General features: G+C 42.1%; 1 protein-coding gene across 2 annotated transcripts in view; it reads left to right on the top strand.

Annotated features, from left to right (window-relative positions):
* The first annotated feature begins 16,294 nt into the window (after positions 1-16,294).
* Positions 16,295-21,455, top strand: part of PIGN (phosphatidylinositol glycan anchor biosynthesis class N) — a 450,907-nt gene continuing 445,746 nt past the window's right edge. For both annotated transcript variants that reach the window (XM_089674856.1, XM_089674855.1), the window contains exon 1: positions 16,295-16,352. The gene's annotated coding sequence lies outside the window, so the exon portion shown is untranslated. The remainder of the gene's footprint in view (positions 16,353-21,455) is intronic.

Genomic DNA, 21,455 nt, shown 5'->3' with positions numbered 1-21,455 from the left:
TACTCTAGTGCATACATTGTAACTTTACCTCAGATATATCCATAGTGCAGTTTTTCAGTTTCTGTGACTAAAAAGGGTTTTGCACTCGTGGCTTTCAAAAAGCGTCTCGCTAGCGCCAAAGCGGTTTATGATGAGCTAGCAAACAGTGACAGTAAGGAGCTACTTGAATTGAGCGATAGCGACTCATGTGGCAATTTGTCTTCAGACACCGGCAGTGAAGACAGCGGCGAATCTGAGATTGACCTGAGTGATCTCCGCACGTGGTGCACTATTGATTGCAGTACGCCAGCGCCACCAAGATTTCCGTTTACCGGCACACCTTGTATGAAAGTCCACGTTGAAAGTGACAACCCTTTGGCGTACTTAGAATTGTTTCTGACCGATAAGGTTATTGAAATTATCATGACGGAGACAAATAGGTACGCAGCGCAACAATTAGCTGCTCCACACAGCAGGTTTTCACAAAGCAGAAAGTGGGAACCTGTGACCAAAGAGGACATTTGGCTGTTTCTCGGCCTAATTATTCTGCAAGGAGTGGTGGGGAAACCCCTGCAGAAGTGGTACTGGACCACTAACAAAATGCTCGCCACGCCGTTCTTTGGCACAGTCATGTCGGAGTACAGCTTTTCACTTATGAAATTTTTGCACTTCACAAACAATGAGGATTTTGATGAAACAACTCATCAGGCTTCCAAGCTAAAAAAAATTTGGTAAGTCTCCCAAATAATTGTCAGAAATTTCCAGCAGAGCTATGTGCCAGAGAGAGACATTAGCATAGACAAAAGTCTAATGGCCTACAAAGGAAGGCTCAGCTGGATACAGTATATCACGTCCAAAAGAGCACGATTTGGCATCAAATCCTACCTGCTGTGCGAATCCTCTAATGGCTACATCTGGAACACAGTCATATACACCGGCAAAGGCACAAAATGTGATCCCAAGTACAGCAAATATGGAATGGCAACATCTTCCGTCCTGTCACTTATTGAGCCTCTGCTAAACCAAGGCTACTGTGTAACGACGGACAATTTCTATACCTCTCCAGAACTTTACGAGGTTCTTCTGCAGCACAAAACAGATGCATATGGAACCGTTCGGGCTAACCGACGCAACCTGCCATCAATGTTTGGAAAAACCAAACTGAAGCCTGGAAATAGTTGCCTGGCAGAAAGGCAAAATGATGGCACTGAGATGGCAGACAAGAAGGATGTGTGCCTAAAGAGTACCATTCAGAATGCCTCCACAGTGATGGTGCAAACAAAAGGTGAGAAAACATTCCGAAGCAGCAGGTAGTTATTGACTACTACAGCACCATGGGAGGTGTCGACAGAGCTGACCAAGCTATGACTTTCTATCTGGCGATGACAAAGCAGCAGAGGAAATATTACAAAAAGATTTTCCGGTATCTTCTGGAACAGTGCTTGTGGAATGCCTATATTCTGTTCCACAAAAACAGTGACAAGCCTGTGGTTCAGGCGGACTTTATCTGGAAAGTTGCAGAATCCATCTTCCTGAAACACCAAACACCATCAGTGTCTGTGGGTAGATCTGGACGACGTGCTGTGGGAGTTGTCAACCCAGATAGCCTGACTGGACGTCACTTTATGGACCACATCCCACCAACCCAAAAAAAAGCAGCACCTACACGGATGTGCGTGGTATGTTGCTCTCGGCGAGATGAGAGTGGAAAAAAAATCCGCAAGGAAACTAAGTTACACTGTCCTGATTGCGATGTCAGACTTTGTGCAGTCCCGTGTTTCAAATATACCACACCCGTGAAGTTTTCTAGAATATGCAGTGTCTATATAATATTGTTTGGACAGAGTTCCATTTGATTACATTATTTAATTTATTATTATACTATTATTTTTTATTATATTATAATTTATGATTTAATTTATTAAACTTTATTGCACCCAGGATGTCTACTAGACTCTTGTTTAAACAGATTTCAGTGAGTTATTCCTAAGAATTACAGGCCTACAATAAAAAAACATATTTCCATTGAAACAAATGTACCGCTTTGAGCACAGAAATACTGACATAATCATACCGCTCGGGAGATTAAAGGTCCACACCTGCTGGTCTGTTTATTTTTTTTGCAGCACTCCTTCTAATCTGGTGCAGAGGTGAGGATTGAATGAAGCAGTTTCAAGCTTCACATCCAGTGTGGATTAGGAGGGGCGCCAATAGGAAGTGAATTATTAAAGATCCACTTCTGGGCTCTCTTTTGTAGCTCTGCAGAGGTGAGGTTTGAAATTGTACCGCTGCTATCTTCTGACACGATGGCTAGGGTTGCCATCTTTTCTTCAGGCCAAACCCACTTTAGTGGTGCACAGCAATTAATTTTTTGCACTGTACAGGATAGGATTGTAATGACCTGGGCAAAGGCGGACTGACCATTCGAGCACTGCCCCAGGGCCTGGGGTCAGTAGGGGGCCCCATGAAATGCCCCTGGTACCTTTTATAGGCATTTTTTAGTGTGGGCAAGGACATAGGGGCCCCATGATCCCCTATTGCCTGGGGGCCTCATGTGTTGTCAATCCGCCTCTGGACCTGGGACACCTTTAGGTGCCCCAACAGTGGGTGTGATCAAACTGTGCTAACAATGGGAGGGGCTGAAACAGGCATAGTTAAATAAAACAAAAGCATTCTTGTACCTATAAAAGAAATACCACTGTGAAAATAAGAACTTAGCCTACCTTGAAGTGGTTGTAAACACTTATATATACCTAGTTAAGTGACTGACCTCAGGTGATACACAGAGATGAAACAAATCATCCTACATAAGTTGTACCTATTTATCTACAACTGTCTTTCCCCTACATCCATTCAAAGTGCAGAATTACATAGAATCTCTGAAAAGCAGGAGGAAAGCTGAAGTTCTACTCAGTGAGGACAGCTCTGAGAGCTGATTGGGGGAAGGGACACACCCCCTTCACACAGCACACAGGAACAAAGCTGAGTCTATTAATCACGGACTGTGCCCTCTCCTGTCACCATTTTTCTCTTGGTATTAGGAAAACTCATCAGAAGTGATTAATGCTAATAGCAAAGAAACGAGACAGAAATAACACTTAGTACTCTGTATTGAGACAAGCACATACTATAGGGGGATATGATTTGTTCATATTTCATGTCTGAGATATACAATCACTTTAAAAGTGGATAGTGTCAGTCAGTAGAGCAGTGGACAGTGTCAGTAGGGCAGTGGATTGTGTATGGACAGTATAAGTAGGGCAATGGACAGTGTCACTAGGGCAGTTGAAGGTGTCAGTATAGCAGTGGATGATGTCATTAGGGCAGAAGATGGTGTCAGTCAGTGGGCTTTGTCAGTAGTGCAGTGGACAGTGCAAGTAGTTTTTTTAATTTTATTATTCATTTTTTAAATATTATTATTTTTTTTTTAGAATATAATTTTTTTTATTAACTTTTTTTTTTGGAGCCCAAGGGGGGATTTGGTGAAATATCAGGTGTCTAAACAGACCCCTGATGTCTCATTTTTGACACAGAGAAAGGAATAAAGATCACAGATTCTTCAATTCCTTTCTCTGTAGCCTTAACTGCATTGAACAGTGAATGAATGGGAGGTTCTCTATGCTGAGTAACTTCCCATTCATTTACAAACTGAAGCATAGTTATCACCATTTACTATGGTTCAGTTATTAAAGGATAAGTTTACCTTTGGGAATATGTTACATGTTATGATGGAACATGTAACATATTATCAATACTGCAGCAGATGCCCGATCCCCCCCTCACTGTGACAGAAGTACGGGGAGAAGTTCACTGTACCAGCTGTCACTTTATAAAACAGCGCAACAGCGCGGGGCTCTACCCATGCGGCTGCATCATTCATTCACAGTGTTTTGTGAATGAATGAACTACAAGACCCAACAACCCTGTGGGCTGGCTTGTACTTCTGAACGAATATATCGGCGCTGCGGAGCGCCGTGGTAGTTCATAGAATCTCCCTGTTAGTATATCTGCTTACATGTACATCCTGTACGGGCAAGCAGATATATTGACAAGTCTGCAGGAGACCTACATGGCACCAGTGATCTATTGATCGCTGGTGCAATGCTTTACAGGCACCTGCAACCAAAAACAGTAAATGCACATTTTTTACCTGCATTTATTTTTGGTCAAAAGGTGAACTTATCCTTTAATGAACAAAGTGAATGATTGGTACCTATCACTCACTCTGTTTGGTCAGAAATGGGGCCAGTAGCAATGCCTACTACAGTGCCTTCCAGCTTCCAGGGAAATTGGCCAGGATGGACCATTGTAACATTGTAAAAAAATGTATTCCTGAAATTCATCAGCTCAGGCTTTTCCCTTCCTGCTATGAAATAAAATTCCAGATGCTGTTTCTTTACATGATATTGCTTTGTAATGACTGTGGGAATCTGGCAGAACTGGGGTATCAGATGTAAATAGGGTTACCACCTCATCCCTTTAAACCCAAACACATATTCATTACACAGGTTCTCAGGCTAGTTATCCCCTTCCTGACCAGGCCATTTTTTGCATCACAGCACTGCGTTATTTTAACTGACAATTGCGCGGTCATGCAACACTGTACCCAAATGAAATTTATGTCCTTTTTTCCCACGAATTGAGCTTTCTTTTGGTGGTATTTGAGCTCCTGTGCGGTTTTATTTTTTGCGCTATAAAAAGAAAATGACCGACAATTTTGCAAAAATAAACCCCAATATTTTTGACTTTTTGCTATTAAACATTTCCAGTAAACAAAATAAAAAAATAGTATTTCATCATATATTTAGGACAAAATGTATTCTGCGACATGTCTTTGATAAAAAAAATCCCAATATGTGTAAATTCATTGGTTTATGTGAAAGTTATAGCATTTACAAATAGCAGTATATATACTTTAAATTTTATTTGTACTAGTAATGGCGGTGATCAGTGACTTATAGCGGGACTGCGGCGGACATTCTGACACTGGGGGGAACTGACTTGGTGTCACTAACATCCCCAGTGACACTAATACAGTGATCAGTGCTAAAAAAAAACACTGACACTGCACTAATGGCACCGGGCAGGAAGAGGCTAACACGTGGGGCGATCAAAGGGTGAACTGTGTGCAGGGAGTGCTTTATTAGGGGGCTGTGCCAGTGTGTTTCACTGTAATCACACTGGTCTGGATGGCTGTGCTGTGCAGTGTGCTTGAGCTGACAGGGAGGAGGACTCCTCCCCGCCGGTGATGGTCAGAAATCACCAGGGGCTGGAGAGTAATTACCGGCCAGGACCAGCCCCGAATGGCAGCGTGGTAGGGCGTGCGCATGGCTCACGTGCACCCCCTACCTGGGAATGCAAAATCAAGTATATATACGTGACTTTGAGCAGCAGTATTGCTGATATAGGGCGTTGGGGATGTGGATAATGCAGACAAAGGACCAAGTGAGTTTAACTGCCTCCCGCCCGCCACATAAGGTAATGACGGGAACGCAGCAGTTCTCTTGTTCTGAAATGACCTCATATGACGTCCTCCCACTCTAACCCTGCTTGTGCGGCACCCGGGGGCGTGCAGCGCGGCGATCGGTGGTGGTCTGTGTCCCTGGGACACAGTGGATCACCGATCAGCGGAAAGAGCCGTTGGCTCTGTTGTGTGATCAGCTGTGTCCAATCACAGCTGATCACATGTAAATAAGGAAATGCCGGTTATCTGCATTTCTCTCCTCTCGAGCTGTCACTCTGACAGCTCGTGAGGAGAGGAGAGCCAGTAATTGGCATTCCTCAGAGGGGACATGTACACTGATCATCAGGGCACTGATGATCAGTGTAGCCCCATTAGTGCCACTTGTCAGTGTCCATCAATGCCACATACCAGTGCCAGATATCAGTGCCTACCAGTGCACATCAATGCCACATATCAGTGCCCATCTGAGCTGCCTTTCAGTGCCAACTATCAGTGCCAGTCAATGCTGCCTATCAGTACTGCCAATCAGTGCCAGTCAGTGCTGCCTATCAGTGCCCATCAGTGCCGCCTGACAGTTCCAGTCAGTGCTGCCTATCAGTGCCATATATGAGTGCTGCATTTCAGTGCCCATCAGTGATGCCTGTCAATGCCCATCAGTGCCACTTACCAGTGCCTCCTCATCAGTGCCCATCAGTGCAGACTCATTAGCGCACATCCGTGAAGGAGAAAAATTACTTATTTAAAAACATTTATAATAGAAACTAAGAAAAAACTTATTTTTTTCAACATTTTCAGTTGTTTTTGGTTTGTTTAGCAAATAATAAAAACTCAGAGGTGATTAAAAAACCACTAAAAGAAAGTTCTATGTATCTCAAAAAAATGATAAAAATTTCATATGGGTGCAGTGTGGCATGACGGCGCAATTGTCATTCAAAGTGCAACAGCACTGAAAGCTGACAATTGGCCTGGGGAAGAAGGGGGTGAAAGTGCCCGGTAGGTAAGTGGTTATACAGGGGCGGACTGACAACTCATGGGCCCCCCGGGCAATAGGGGATCATGGGGTGCCTGTGTCCTTGCCCAAACTCAAAAAATCCTATGAAAAAGGTACCAGGGGCATCTCTTGGGGCCCCCTACTGACCCCGGGCCCTCGGGCAGTGCCCGAGTTTCCAAATGGTCAGTCCACCCCTGGTGGTTAATTACCACCTTAATCAGCCACAGGACCTTTGTAATTAATATGTGTTCTGTTTTAAAGGGATGAGGTGGTAACCCTAGATGTAAAGGTTTTTTTGCTACAGGGTGACAGTTATTAGTAATTCAAACTTTAGGATTTACCCAATAATGAAGTATTTTTTTTGGTTGATGCTTGAATCTATATTATGCTTTTAGAAAATTTCTACTGTGTTGTTGCTACAAGAATTGTTCATAAATTATCATGTCAACAGTATGTGCATGTTTGACTTTATGACAGGTCTGTGCAACTCACATGTTGCTAGCAGGTGCGGCACTGGGTGTGTGTTTGAGCTCCAGGTTTTTCCAGTTTGTTCAAGTGAGTACCAAGAATTACATTTCCAGTTCATAGATCCACCTTTAATTGGGGCAGTAATAATGGCTAGTGGGTGATAATTGTTTTGAATTAGCTGACCCTTTCTCAGATCTTATCAGTAGCCAATTCATAATGAAAATATTTATCTTTCCTTCTTAATTTTAAAATGATACTAAACCTTCAGTTTTTTAAGCACTTTCAGCAACTGATTTAAACACTTAGGCTCCATTCACACCTATGCAGTTTGCTTTTTGGCTGTTTTGTCGTGCTTTACGCAGTTCAGTTTGCGTTTTTCTACACACGTTTTTGACATGTTTTTACTGCATTTTGTTCAGCTTTCTTTTTTTTTTTAATCTCCTGAGAATTTACCCCCCTTCCTGACCAGGCCATTTTTTGCTGTTCGGCACTGTGCTATTTCAAATGGTAATTGTGCGGTCGTGCAATGCTGTACCCAAATGAAATGTATGTATTTTTTCACACAAATACAGCTTTCTTTTGGTGGTATTTGATCATCTCTGCAGTTTTGAATTTTTGCACTTTGAAAAAAAACGATATTTTTCACTTTTGGTTATAAAAAATATCCAATAACTCAAAGTTAGTCATAAATGTAGGCTAAAATGTATTCTTCTACATGTCTTTGGTAAAAAAAAAATCTCAATACGTGTATATTAATTGCTTTTTGTGAAAGTTATAGCGTCTACAAACTATGGTATATATATATATTGGAATTTACGTAGCTTTTACTTTCTTACTGCCTATTACATTTATTGAGGTGCTAAAATGACAGGGCAGTACAACCCCCCCCCCCCAATGACCCCTTTTTGGAAAGTAGACACCCCAAGGATTTTGCAGAGAGGCATGATGAGTTCATGGAACATTTTATTTTTTGCCACAAATTTTTTTAATATGACAATTGTCATTTTAATATGACAATTGTTTTTTACACATAGTTGTCATTTTAATGATATATTGCTCATGCATGCCATGGGTATATGTGGAATAACACCCCGAAACACATTCTTCTACTTCTCCTGAGTATGGGGATACCACATGTGAGAGACTTTTTGGCAGCCTAGCTACATACCAGCCCCCTAAATCCATTGACCACCTCCAGGCTTTTAAAGGGCATATTTCCTCATATCACTTCCCCACTACCTATCACAGTTTCAGAGGCTCTAAAAAGCCAGGATACCAAACCCCCTCCCCCCAAATGACCCATTTTTGGAAAGTAGACACCCCAAGGAATTTGATAATAGGCATGGTCAGTGTTTTACAGATATCATTTTTGTCACAGGGTTTTGAAAAAGAAAAGAAAAAATTTATTTTTTGTTTTCTTTCTTTGTTTTCCATAAACATGTGGCAACAAATGAGATCTGTAAAATACTCACCATGCCTCTTAGCAAATACCTTGGAGTGTCAACTTTCCAAAAAGGGATCATTTGGAGGGATTTCTTCTACTATCCTGGCATTTCATGGACAACATTAGAAGCTTATGCCACATATCACCCACTCTTGAAGACCAAGCCTTTTCTGACACTTTTTGTTCACATGAAAAAACATTTTTTTTGCTAGAAAATTACTTTGAACAGCCAAACATTATATATGTTTTAATCAGAGGCCCTAGAGAATAAACCAGTGGGTGTTGACATTTTTTACATCACACAGAATTTGAGCAGCAATTTTTAAAACTCAAATCTTTTGGGAAAAATGCACTAGAATTTTAATGCACAAAAACACAATATATTGCCCAATTGTTTGATAAAATGTAAATGATGATGTTACCCTGAGTAAATAGATACCAAACATGACATGCTTTAAAATTGTGTATGCCCGTGCAATGGCAACAAAGTACATACATTTTTATTATTGATAGGTGATGTTTTAAAAGCCTTTGCAAGTCAGCAATTTATATTTACCCAGGATACCTCACATGCATGGTGCAACTGCTGTTTACACACCAGCATGGGGTCAATGCTTGCACATGCAGGTGCACGCCCAGGAAGGCAAGGGTGCTTTTTTTTTTTCTTTTAGTTATTTTGATTTTTTTCATTATTTTTACACTGTCACTTTCATTTTTTTTTTTATCACTTTTCATGCTATCACAGGGAATGCAAATATCACCTATAACTTCAATGGGCATTGTCATAAATTATTTTTTGAGAAATCTGGGGTCTATCAGACTCTAGATATCTCCTCTGCTCTTACATTATCTAATATCACCAAGATCGGTGTGATCAGATGCTTTCCCAATTTACAAATGGCGCTGTTTATATCCTCGAAACTGAAGTGATGAAATGCTCGTAGCTTCCAGTCTCTTAGAATACAGAGATGATTGGAGCCATTCTGGTCTCTGATCAGCTCTATGGTCAGCCAGCAGAATTTCTGGCTGCATTCTCAGATTTCCCTGTGGGACAGGAGAGCCCAAGAAAACTGTGGAAGGCAGCAGGAGGGGGGGTTGTCGCTTTCCACGGCTCGTAAAAACAATTCAGCAGCTAATTGGCCACTAGGATTGTTTTTACATGAAAGCTGACTGCCAGCTGAAAATAACGGTACCAGAATGATGCCTGTAGCTGTAGGCATCATCCTGGTATAACTATTCAAAGTCCAGTGATGTACCAGTAGATCGCTGGTCCTTGTTGGGTGTATATGCTATGTTCTTTTTTTTTTGTATGCAGCCTGTGGACTGATTGAAAAATAGAGAAGAAATCATCCCGGTATAACCACTTAAAGTCCAGCAACATACCAGTACATTGCTGGTCCATGTTGGGCACATGTGTAACAGCAGAGAACACGGGCATAAGATGAATTGGCTCTGTGGATCAACATGACCGCAATTCATTCTTTTCTGTAATGCCCATGTTGAGGGTTAGACTCAAAAGAATTCTAAATTCAGAAACCGTGATAAGTTTCCATGCAGATTGTCTGAAAAGAGCTGAATTTGGGTGGGTGGCCATGTTTTGTTGTGTGTAGTGCTGGCAGCGAATGGGGCCGATCCTGCTAACTCTGTGTTTTTGTGGACACTATACAAAGGAGGCACTAGTACAGTTCTGTACGTGATCAATATATTGATCCATACAAACACTATACTAGTAATGGGGGTGATCAGCGACCTATAGCGTGAGTGAATAGTGTGCAGGCAATCTAACGCTAGCTGACCCTGGCTGGGTGGGCCGCTAATTAACCCTGACATTAACTGAGGTCACTAGTGGCAGGAATACAGTGATCAGTAAAAAATTCTATATAGTGACACTGTACTAATGGCACTGGCTGGGGGACGGGGTGATCAAAGGATTAATAGGGGCGATCAAAGGGTTAAATGTGCTGAACCAATGTGTGTGTGTAAAATGTAGTGCTTTTACTTGGTGCCGTGTTCTCACTTCTCTCCCTAGACCGATGGGTGGGGGGCGCAGGTGCATTTACACCCAAAATAGGAAGTGACGCAAGATTACGTCGCTTTGCCAAGAGCTGGTACTCACCTGCAAAATGCGGGTAAGAGGATAGCAAGTAGTTAAAAAAACCTCTAAAAAAAAAGTAAAAAAAATTCTCAATATGTTTTTTTTGTTTGTTTATTTAAACATTTTTTAAAATTATTTTTTAATACTTTTATCAGAATAGTACAATGCTACCATAATAACATTGTACTACTATGTGTGTATGTGTGTGTGTGTGTGTGGGGGGGGGCAGGGGCGGACTGACAACTCTGGGCAATAGGGGATCATGGGGCCCCTGTGTCCTTGCCCAAACTAAAAAAAACCTATGAAAAAGTTACCAGGGGCATCTCATGGGGCCCCCTACTGACCCCGGGCCCTCGGGCAGTGCCCGAGTTTCCAGATCGTCAGTCCGCCCCGGGGGGGGGGGGGGGGGGGGGTGATCAGGGATTTTTTTTTTACACTTTGCTTTGCAGGAGAAATAAAGATAATTTCTCCTGCAATGCAAAGCTTGCTGTCGGAATCTAACTCGTTCATGAACTGTCTTGAATGAGTTAAGTTTTGACAGCTCAGGATAGTGATCTGTGATTGGCTGGGGCTAGTCACATGGTGCTGTGATTGACTGTATCGTGTGACAGCAGTGGGCCAATCACAGCTCACTAGGAAGAGAAGCAGAGCTGTTATGAATGAGATTGATTCATAACAGCTTTGCTTACATTGTGATCATGTGACCGCATAGCAATCACATGATCACCGGGTCCCGTTCACTGGGATCTTCATTCCGCTGTGTCTGGACAAAGCAGTCTCGAGTTGGGAGCACTTTTTACTTGGGGCTGTGTCTGTGTGCTTCACTGTGAACCCACGGCGCGGGTAGGGAGCGCTTGAGCCTGGCACACACCCCCTACCCAAATATGCAAAATTACATACATATATATATATATATATACACATGATTTTGCACACCCGTGCCGCCCTGTAGTAGTACTTCTGCTATAAGGCAGACAGGAAGCGGTTAATCAACAAAACAAACAAAAACAAAAAAGTTTTGATTATTAATAGATTATAAAAAGGAAATGAACAAAAAAACTCAGCAGGAAAATAATTTAATGGAGAAGGAGAATAAATAAGGATATAATTAGTGTTGATTACAGTAAATTAAGGGTTAAACATTTAATTAAAAAAATTAACAAATCTTTTTTTACTTGACAGGTTGCTTTTAAGTGAGTTCATCTGCAGATCAAAGTTAATTCCTTTGATCTGTAGCTGATAAAAAAAAAAAAGAAAGATACAAAAAGAAACAATATTTCTTTTTGTTTTAGCACTGAGCAATGTTGTTGATAAACACTGTCAGTGCCAGTTCACATATATGCAGATTGGCTGCTGTTTGAACCCCATCCAATCCACATGACATGTGAAATCACATTGCTTCCTATGGTGCCTGTTCACATACTGTATGTCCGATGCACTGGCGGGTGGATTCAGTGCGGTTTAAAAAAAAGAGTCCTGTCCGATTTCTGAGCAGTGCAGTTCAGGTACAGATTACAGGCTATTAAGTTCTTTGGCAACCATTTCTAAACCTCATATGTGGGAACAGGATAATCCTGAAAGTTAGTCCTGTCCTGAACCTGATGTAAACCTGACCTGAACCTGTGAACAACTACTGCATCAATTAGCTGTGAAACCTGAGCTTCAATCCCCACTGCATATGTGTGAATCAGCTCTTAGGCTGACCATACACTATACAATTTTCTGTTCAATATTTGTCCAATTTCTTTAATTTACCTTCAGCTATGTAGTGCAAAAACCTGCCTTATTGGATACAATGGAAAGTGTTGTTAGGTTTGACCTTCTATTATATGGTTTTTGGTAAATCTAAACCAAAAATCTCAAGAAAATTGTATATTGTATGGCCAGCCTTAGGTTGCTTTTCTTTTTTTACAGTTCCAACTGCTGGACTTGTTTACACTTCAGCTGTCAGTACGGCAACCCAGCTGACGGCTGAATGAGTCATTGGTTGTTAAAGGGAGTTCCAGTCAAACTGTAAAAAATAAGTCAGCAGCTACAAAATCTGTACCTTATGACCTTTAAAGCGACACTAAAGGTTCATTTTTTTTTGTAAATAGCAAAAATGTTATACTTACCTACTGTGTGCAGTGGTTTTGCACTGAAGCCTGGATCCTCCTCTTCTCGGGTCCCCTGTTGGAGCTCCTGGCTCCAGCTTGCTAAGGGGGTACCCGAGCAGGCTGTTCCCAAGCCACTGCTCCGTGTGTCCATTCACACATGGAGCCGCGGCTTGACTCCACCCTCTCTCTCATCTCATTGGCTGACTGGCTGTGTTTGACAGCAGTGGGAGCCAGTTGCTCCCGCTTGCTGTCTCAGCCAATGAGGAGACAGCCGAGGCTGTGTGCACATCGCTGGACCGCGATGGGGCTCAGGCAAGTAATGAGGGGGCTGCTGCACACAGAAGGTTTTTTATTTTCATGCATCGAATGCATGAAGGTAAAAAAACTTGAGCCTTTACAACCACTGTAAAAAAACAGCCACTCACCTGTCCTCCCCAAAGCCTGTTTCACTGGCCGTCCTGTGTTCTTGGCATCTTCACAGTTGCATGCCCACTACGCATGCGTTAGTAGCGGTGCACTTTCTGAATGGTCCCGTAGTCTTCTGGGACCTGTCACGTGTCCCAGAAGACTACAGGGGAGGGAGGGGGGAGGACAACTTCCGCTTCCGATGGCTTAGGTGATCACAGCAGAAGTGGGAGTGGGTACCTGTCAATTTGTGGTACCCCAGCACCCCAAAGGTGCCAATCCTTAACAGGGAGCAGGAGACCAGTCCTTAAAGCGGAACTTCCCTTTTTGGGTGGAGCTCAGCATTAAGAACTTCTTAACAACCAATAATAATTATTATTATTATACAGGACTTATATAGCGCTGACAGTATGCTCAGCGCTTTCAATTATGGAGGGAGACAGTACAGTAACAATACAGTTCAATACAAGAGGAATTAGAGGGCCCTGCTCCTTGGAGCTTACAATCTAGGAGAATTGCCGACTTTTTAAAACATTTACATTTCAGCTGTAAGCGGGGAATCCTGCTGACAGCTGAACGAACCAGGTCAGTGCACCCACTCCTTTTTCACATGTCAGATTTTGACAGGTGACTGTGCCTGTGCAACTGCAGCATCTGAACCCACTTTTATGGCATCGGCAACACAGTGGCTAAATGGTTAGCACTACCACCTGGCAGCACTAGGATTGACAGTTTGAATTCTGACAGATCTACCTGCCTGGAGTTTGCATGGTCTCCCTGTGTCCATGTGGGTTTCCTCCCACACTCCAAAGACATGCTGGTAAGTTAGCTGGCTACTGTGTAGAATGGCCCTGGTATGTGTATGTATGAATGTGAGTCAGGGACCTTAGATTGTACGCCCCTTGAGGGCAGGGACTGATGTGAATGTACAATATAGATGTAAAGTGCTGCAGAAATGATTGGCTATATACTGTCAGTATCAATAATTATAAATAAAATGGGGTGTCTGCAAACAGCTCTGAGGGGGCTGCAGACAGCAGCTCAACGTGGAGAATGGGTCTCAGTGTCCTCCTCAGTGAGCATTAAGGATCACATCTATGTGTGTTTTAGTTCATTTTACAGAAACGCATTTCCTATGCTACACGTTCACATCTGTGTTTTTCAGTGGCTGCATTTTCGGAAAGGGTCAGGGACGGTTACAGTATGTTAATGGTTTAATTGACTTCAATGGACACATAGCAGAAACGCATGTAGTGTGGTTTTTTATGTGTTTTGGCTATTTTGCCAATAATAAAGTGTTGACTTTGATGCCATTTTGATGCAACTTTTATGCAACTCTGATGTGACGTTGGATGGGTGCTACTTTGATGCTACCTTTATTTTTGCTAATAGCAAAGTATGACAGTTCTATTCATGCAGTGCGACTTTGATGCAACTTTACACTCTGGCACTCAAGTAGCATCCAAGTCGCAACCCATCCAAAGTTACACCAAAGTTGCATCCATTCAAAGTTTCATCAAATTCACATAAACCTGGGTTCGCATAAACCTGTAAACCTGGCTTCATACTGATGTGGTGTGGAATTTGCAGTGGTTTCTGTGCATAACAATCGCACCCTGTTCATGCGAACCGCTGCGGGTGTGTATGCTAACACCCCGAAATCAGTTCACAAAACACGGTGCAATGTGCAGAATCGGATTACATGGGTGTGAATACCCATGCGATACGATTCTAGTGCGGACTAAAAAAAGGGTCCTGCACCTTTTTGGTGCAGATGCAGTGTGATTTGAGCCATACAAAATGTAAACAAGTTCCCATCTTTGGTATTGGAAGAGGAATAGTGCCCCATTGTTGGTGTCATTGGGAAGAATAGTTCCCCATCATTGGTGTCATTGGGCAGAATAGTGTCCAATCATTGGTATCTTTGGGAGGAATAGTGCCTCATCATTGGTGTCATTGGGAGGAATAGTGTCCCATTATTGGTGTCCTTTGGAGGAATAGTGCCCCATCATTGGTGTCATTGGGAGGAATAGTGTCCCATCTTTGGTATTGGAAGAGGAATAGTGCCCCATCATTGGTTCCCATCTTTGGTATTGGAAGAGGAATAGTGCCCCATCACTGGTGTCATTGGGAAGAATAGTGTCCAATCATTGGCATCATTGGAAAGAATAGTGTCCAATCATTGGTGTCATTGGGAGGAATAGTGTCCCATTATTAGTGTCCCATTATTAGTGTCATTGGGAGGAATAGTGCCCCATCATTGGTGTCATTTGGAGGAATAGTGCCCCATCATTGGTGTCATTGGGAACAATAGTGTCCCATCGTTGGTGTAATTGGGAGGAACAGTGCCCCATGGTTGGTGTCATTGGAGGGATAGTGCCCCATGCTTGGTGTCATTTGGAGGAATAGTGCCCATCATTGGTGTCAGTGGGAGGAATAGTGTCCTATCGTTGGTGTCATTGGGAGGAATTATGTAATATTGCTGGAGTCAGTGGATGTTATAGTGCCCAAAGAGCCAGAAAAAGGCATACAAAGGACTGCATCCAGCCCTGGGCCAGTTTTCAGACCCATGTTATAGATAGACAATTGTTTACGAATATGCAGATTATTTCTGCCTGATAACCTTTTGAACTGTTTGATTTGTTTTCAATTGTTTTCTTTTTTGTCGTGTATGTTTGTCCTGTGCTTAGTGTTTTTTCACGCATGCCTCAAGCCTTTCAATATTCCCTTTTAATAATGGTGAATTGTGTAGATTTGATTTTTGTAACTATGATACTAAATACATGTTAATAAAGATTAGTTCTTATAATCCAGCCACAACTTGAGTCATTGAAGGTAATCACTTTTTCTCCACTTACAGGCAACAAAACCCTGCAAAACGCATAAAAAAGCAGCAAAAAAGTGTAAAAAATGCAAAATGCATCAGCCGCAACACGCAGAGATGGATCTAAGCTTAATGTCACTTTATGTAACTTTGTTATGACAATTGCCTTGCCGGAGTGTATTATTGATAGTATCAGCAATTTGTAATCAATCAAAATACAACCAAAACAATATATTTATGTCTCCATTCTGCAGGAGGTCATTTTTTTTCTTTAGCTCTGAAGGTGATTAACGTTCTCAATCTACATACATTGATCACTATTACATTTGGTGTAATTATAATGATTTCAGCCTGACTATGGTATACATTCTTAGTATTTCCCTGTTAGCTGGGTACATTGTATTCTGTAAATTGGAAGCTGCCATTTAAGCAGTATTGGAAGGTTTCAGCATCATTCAGCGTGAAATGAAAGTAAAAACGACACATCCCAGCATGCTCCTGGTCCGTGTGACATCATCACCAAGCGACCAGGAAGTTGGAGAGAATGACAGGAGGGAGGAAGCTGCTTCAGTGTGTGTGAATGAGGGTAAGTGAGTGCTCTGTGTATGGGGTGGCTGGAGGTGTTAGCTGGGGAAGGGCAGCACATGACATGAGAATTAGGGAGAGGGAGTGCTAATAATGGAATCATCTATTGGAAGGTGAATAGTAACTAAACTAACAGGCTGTGTCAGTGCTCTGCTATCACTTGGAATCCCTGCATGGTGCTCCAACATATGCAGAACATTATTGTTTATTATTGGTCTCTTTTTATGTATATTTACATTTAGTAAAACATATATTCATTGACTTAAACCCCAAAACCCACAACTATAGTGAAAAAATCAAGACCCAAAGAGATTACCCAAAAATAAAAATATAAAATATATATAAAAGAACAAAAATAAAATAAAGTCCCAATATGCAAAGTGTCCAAATAATGTGTCCAAACAAAGATCAATTTCTTGATAGGAAGACGCTTCCTACTCCACTGAAGAAGATGCAAATCAATCACAGGTGCTCTTCAAATACCTCAAAAAACAAAATCTCAACATAGTATATTACCTTTTAAATCCCAGAACTAAAGTGCCACACGTGTATCATGCAAAAAAAACACTCCAGTGTCACAGCACTCATGTGAAAAGAAAATTAATAAATATCACTGCAAACTATATATAAAGTGCATAATTACCCTAAAACAAACAGATTCCAGCTTGTAATCAACCACATATGTACAGAGTGTCCTTAGATTGGTATCCTCTTGTTCCTCAGGACCTCACAAACAGACCAGGAATCAGTATGTGAATTATAATCATATATAAAATTTATTGTAGCCACTTACATATAAAAACGATAAGATCAGCAAGACCGCATCAAATTCCTCATGCCCAGTATACGATCCCCTTTCCGTGTGTAGAGGGTCTCCCGATCACCAGGTAATTCCCCCTTGCTACTCTTATCCAGCACTATCACTTTGTAGCTCTGGGGGACACCTGAAGTGCACCGTTACTCTCCAGACCTCCAACACACAGGGATTCCAGAATCCAAAATGGCTACCGCAGCACTTCCGGGAATGTCACGTGCCCTGGACGCGTTTCGTCTCTTCCGGACTTTGTCAACAAGGATTTATATTTATATTAACTTTATATTAACCATTTGCCCTCCAGAGTATTTACCCCCCTTCCTGACCAGGCCATTTTTTGCATTACGGTGCTGAGTTACTTTAACTGACAATTGGCGGTCATACAACGCTGCACCCAAATGACATTTATTTATTATTTTTTCCCCACGAATTGAGCTTTCTTTTGGTGGTATTTGATCGCCTGTGCGACTTTATTTTTGACGCTATAAAAAAAAACAAATTTTGAGAAAAAAAAAACAATTTTTGACTTTTTGCTATTAAACATGTCCAGTAAAAAAAAAAAAAAAGTCATAAATTTACACCAAAATAGATTCTGCGACATGTCTTTGCTAAAAAAAAAATCCCAATACATGTAAATTAATTGATTTATGTGAACGTTATAGTGTTTACAATTGGAGGTATAAATACTGGCATTTTAAAATTTTTTTTTTTTTGTACTAGTAATGGCGGTGATCAGCGACTTATAGTGGGATTGAGGCGGGCATTCTGACACTGGAGGGAACTGACTTGGTGTCACTGACATCCCCAGTGACACCAATACAGTGATTAAAAAGGTTGTGCGAACCACAATCGGGCTCAGGGTAGGATTTCTGCTGCTATTCCTAATTTTGAGATATGGATTGCGTGCACGCCGGAAAATAATTACACGGACAACTGTCCAGTACAACCACTTTCACATCATCTCATCTCTGTTTATTGCAGGGCGGTGCTTAACCTTTTATACATAGAGAACAATAGAATATACGTCACTATTACTTAAATACAGTCACATTCTAAAAGGCACATTTTGCTTGGCTGAAATATAGAAGAAATGTAGAAACTTGATGCTTCTCGTCCCGTTATCTTTTTCACTCCCCCTCACATACTCAAAGTAAAATCCTCTCAGTGCGAAGGGAGGGGTTGAGAGCATCGCTCTGAGCAAAACAAGTTAAGGAGGACTGCAAAGCCCAGCAGACAAAAATATATACGCACAACACATATATTTAGAAATATGAAAAAGTATAAAAGTAAATATGTATAAAATGTATATTTTAAACAGGAAACAGAATAGGCATTTTACCAAATCCATCACATGATCAGTGCTACAAAAAAGCACTGACACTGTACTAATGGTAAAACAAATATAGTGAGCGCTTCCTGATATAGCAGCTGGCACCTCAAGGTATCCAAACAAAAACCCAAAGATACAATAAATATAATAAAGTGCAGTGCTGCACCTTATTATATTTACTGTACTAATGGCACTGGGCAGGAAGGGGTTAACGCGAGGTGATCAAAGAGTTAACTGTGTGCTGTGTGTGTTTTACTAGGGGCTGTATGTTTGTGCTTCACTGTAAGCACACTGCTTTGCATGGCTGTGCTATGCAGAGCCATGCAGTGTGCAGGAGCTGACAGGGGAGAGAACTGTTTTGTTTATTATTATTATTATTACATCGAGTTTATATAGCGCCAAAGGGTTTGCTCAGTGCTGTACAATAGAGGGGGGGACAATACATGGCACAGTACAACAATAACAAACAACGTACGAGGGGTAAGAGGGCCCTACTCTTTCGAGCTTAGTTCTCCCCTCCCCCCCCCCCCCGTCGGAGATGCTCGGCAATCATCGAGTGCCGGCGAGTAATCAGTGGTCGGGATCCGGTGACTGACAGCCACGGGCGAGAACGTCGGCGCAGGCAGGGTGCACATGCGCCCCCTACCTTGAAATGCAAAATTGCGTATATATATGTGGTTTTGCGCACCCGTGCCACCCTGTAGCAGTACTTCTGATGATGATGCAAGTTCAGTAACTGAAAATAAATGATTTCTTGAAGCCACATGTCTATGGAGGACTTGATGACGGCACATTTTTTCACCTCAATATTTCGGCTTCTATTCACCTGTCAGATGAACTGAGATTGTAATGAATGCCAAGGCAGCACTGGGAAGCATTTTTGTGGCTGTAAAACTTCAAATAGAGGATGTGCCTAATAAAATGTGTTCCCATGCTGCATTCATTTTGGATGCTGCCATTGCAGATCTCTCTCTCTGAAATGCTAGTTGCTTGGCATTTGTAATGATCCATTAAGGTGTTACTAAACCCCAAACTGTAAAATCAATCTGTATATACAATAAAGCATACTCACTGTGAAACATAAGGGGTTAATCCTCCACACTGTGTAAAAAGGATGTTTAATCCTGTCTTCTCTGATCCTCCCCTTCTACTACAGTCCCTGACTCATCTCCTGATAGAACTGAGCCTTGGGGGCAAGCTGCACATGCTCAGTTTGGTGTGTATTGCTAGGTAGTTTTTTTTTTTTCTTGGGCGAGTGCATGTGATCAACACAGGGCCAATCAGCGCTGTCCAGAAAGAGGGTCAGGGGTTATGCAGCCTCATAGGACAGTGAAAGGAGAATGAAAACTCCTACAAGCTTTAACCAGTGCTCGGCTGGACACTGATAGAAGTCACAAGACTGCTCTAACTGCTGATGAGAAAAGGTATTTAGCAGTTTATATTTACTAAAATAATTGCATTTCCATGTTCTGTGTACTGTGAGAGACCAGATATAGTGAATGCAGAGTCCTGGGTTTAGTAACACACCTATGACGGGCGCAAGGTGGTTCTCACGTTCTGGGAGGACGTCATGACGTCCTCCCATTCTCACCACACATGCGCGGCTCAGGGAGCGCGCAGCACAGCGAGCGGCGGTGCGCTGTGACCCTCGGTCGCAGCAGATCACCGATCCACGGAAAGAGCTGAAGATGTCGGCTCGGTCATGTGATCAGCTGTGTCCAATCACAGCTGATCACATGTAACCAGGGAAATTTCTCTGCTCTCGAGTTGTTACGCTGACAGCTCGAGAGGAGAGGAGAGCCGGTAATCTGCATTCCTCGGAGGGGACATGTACACTGATTATCAGGGCACTGATGATCAGTGTAGCCCCAGCAGTGCCACCTGTCAGTGTCCATCAGTGCCTTGTGTCAGTGCTTATCAGTGCCATGTGCCAGTGCCCATCAGTGCCACATATCAGTGCCTACCAGTGCACATCAGTGCCCATCCCATCTGAGCTGCCTTTCAGTGTCACCCATCAGTACCAATCAGTGCCAGTCAGTGCTGCCTTTCAGTGCCCATCAGTGCCACCTACCAGTGCCTCCTCATCAGTGCCACCTATCAGTACCCATCACTGCAGCCTCATTAGCGCACATCAGTGAAGGAGAAAAATCACTTATTTGCAAAATTTTATAACAAAAACTAAGAAAAAATGTTTTTTAAAAATTTTCAGTGGTTTTTGGTTTGTTTAAGAAAAAATAAAAACCCCAGATGTGATTAAATACCACCAAAATAAAGCTCTATCTGTCACAAAAAATGATAAAAATTTCATATGGGTACAGTGTTGCATGAGCGCGCAATTGTCATTCAAAGTGTGACAGCACTGAAAGCTGGAAATTGGCCTGGGCAGGAAGGGGGTATAAGTGCCCTGTAGGCTTGTGGTAAAGTATATAGAGGAAAACATATAGAAGCGTAAGAGCTCCGGAAAAAGGATGGACTATCTCAGTACGCAAGGAACATGGAGTTCAAACTATGTTAAAATATAAACAATTTTTATTACAACTCTTAAAATCATGTAACACACAGAAATATGACACAAATGACAGTTTAGCAAATTTCAGCTCATATTAGATCGTACATTTCCCCAAACTGATCATTGACTGCCAAGGTCAAACATACAGATTCCAGAAGGTGATAGATGGGAATACAGTATGCGGCTGTCCCTCTGCATGTTTATACAATAATACTGGGTCATGACGGTGGTCATATTACATCATTTTAAGGATTGTAATAAAAATTGTTTATATTTTAACTAGGGATGTACCGAAATTGTGGTCACCGAAACATATCGGCCGAAAATAGCCCTATCAGCATTCTGCGATAGGAAAAATTTAGCTGATACAGGTGCCAATACAGGAGACTGTGTGTACTGCAGATGTGAGGGGGGGGGGAGGCTGAGAAAGGCAGGAGTGGAGCAGTGTATA

The sequence above is a fragment of the Staurois parvus genome, unplaced genomic scaffold (genome assembly GCF_062004578.1).
Source record: "Staurois parvus isolate SC_StPar_1 unplaced genomic scaffold, SC_StPar_1.0 ptg000153l, whole genome shotgun sequence".
Classification (NCBI taxonomy): Eukaryota; Metazoa; Chordata; class Amphibia; order Anura; family Ranidae; genus Staurois; species Staurois parvus.
Note: the sequence above shows the minus strand (reverse complement) of the source record. Positions and strands in the feature narration are given on the sequence as shown.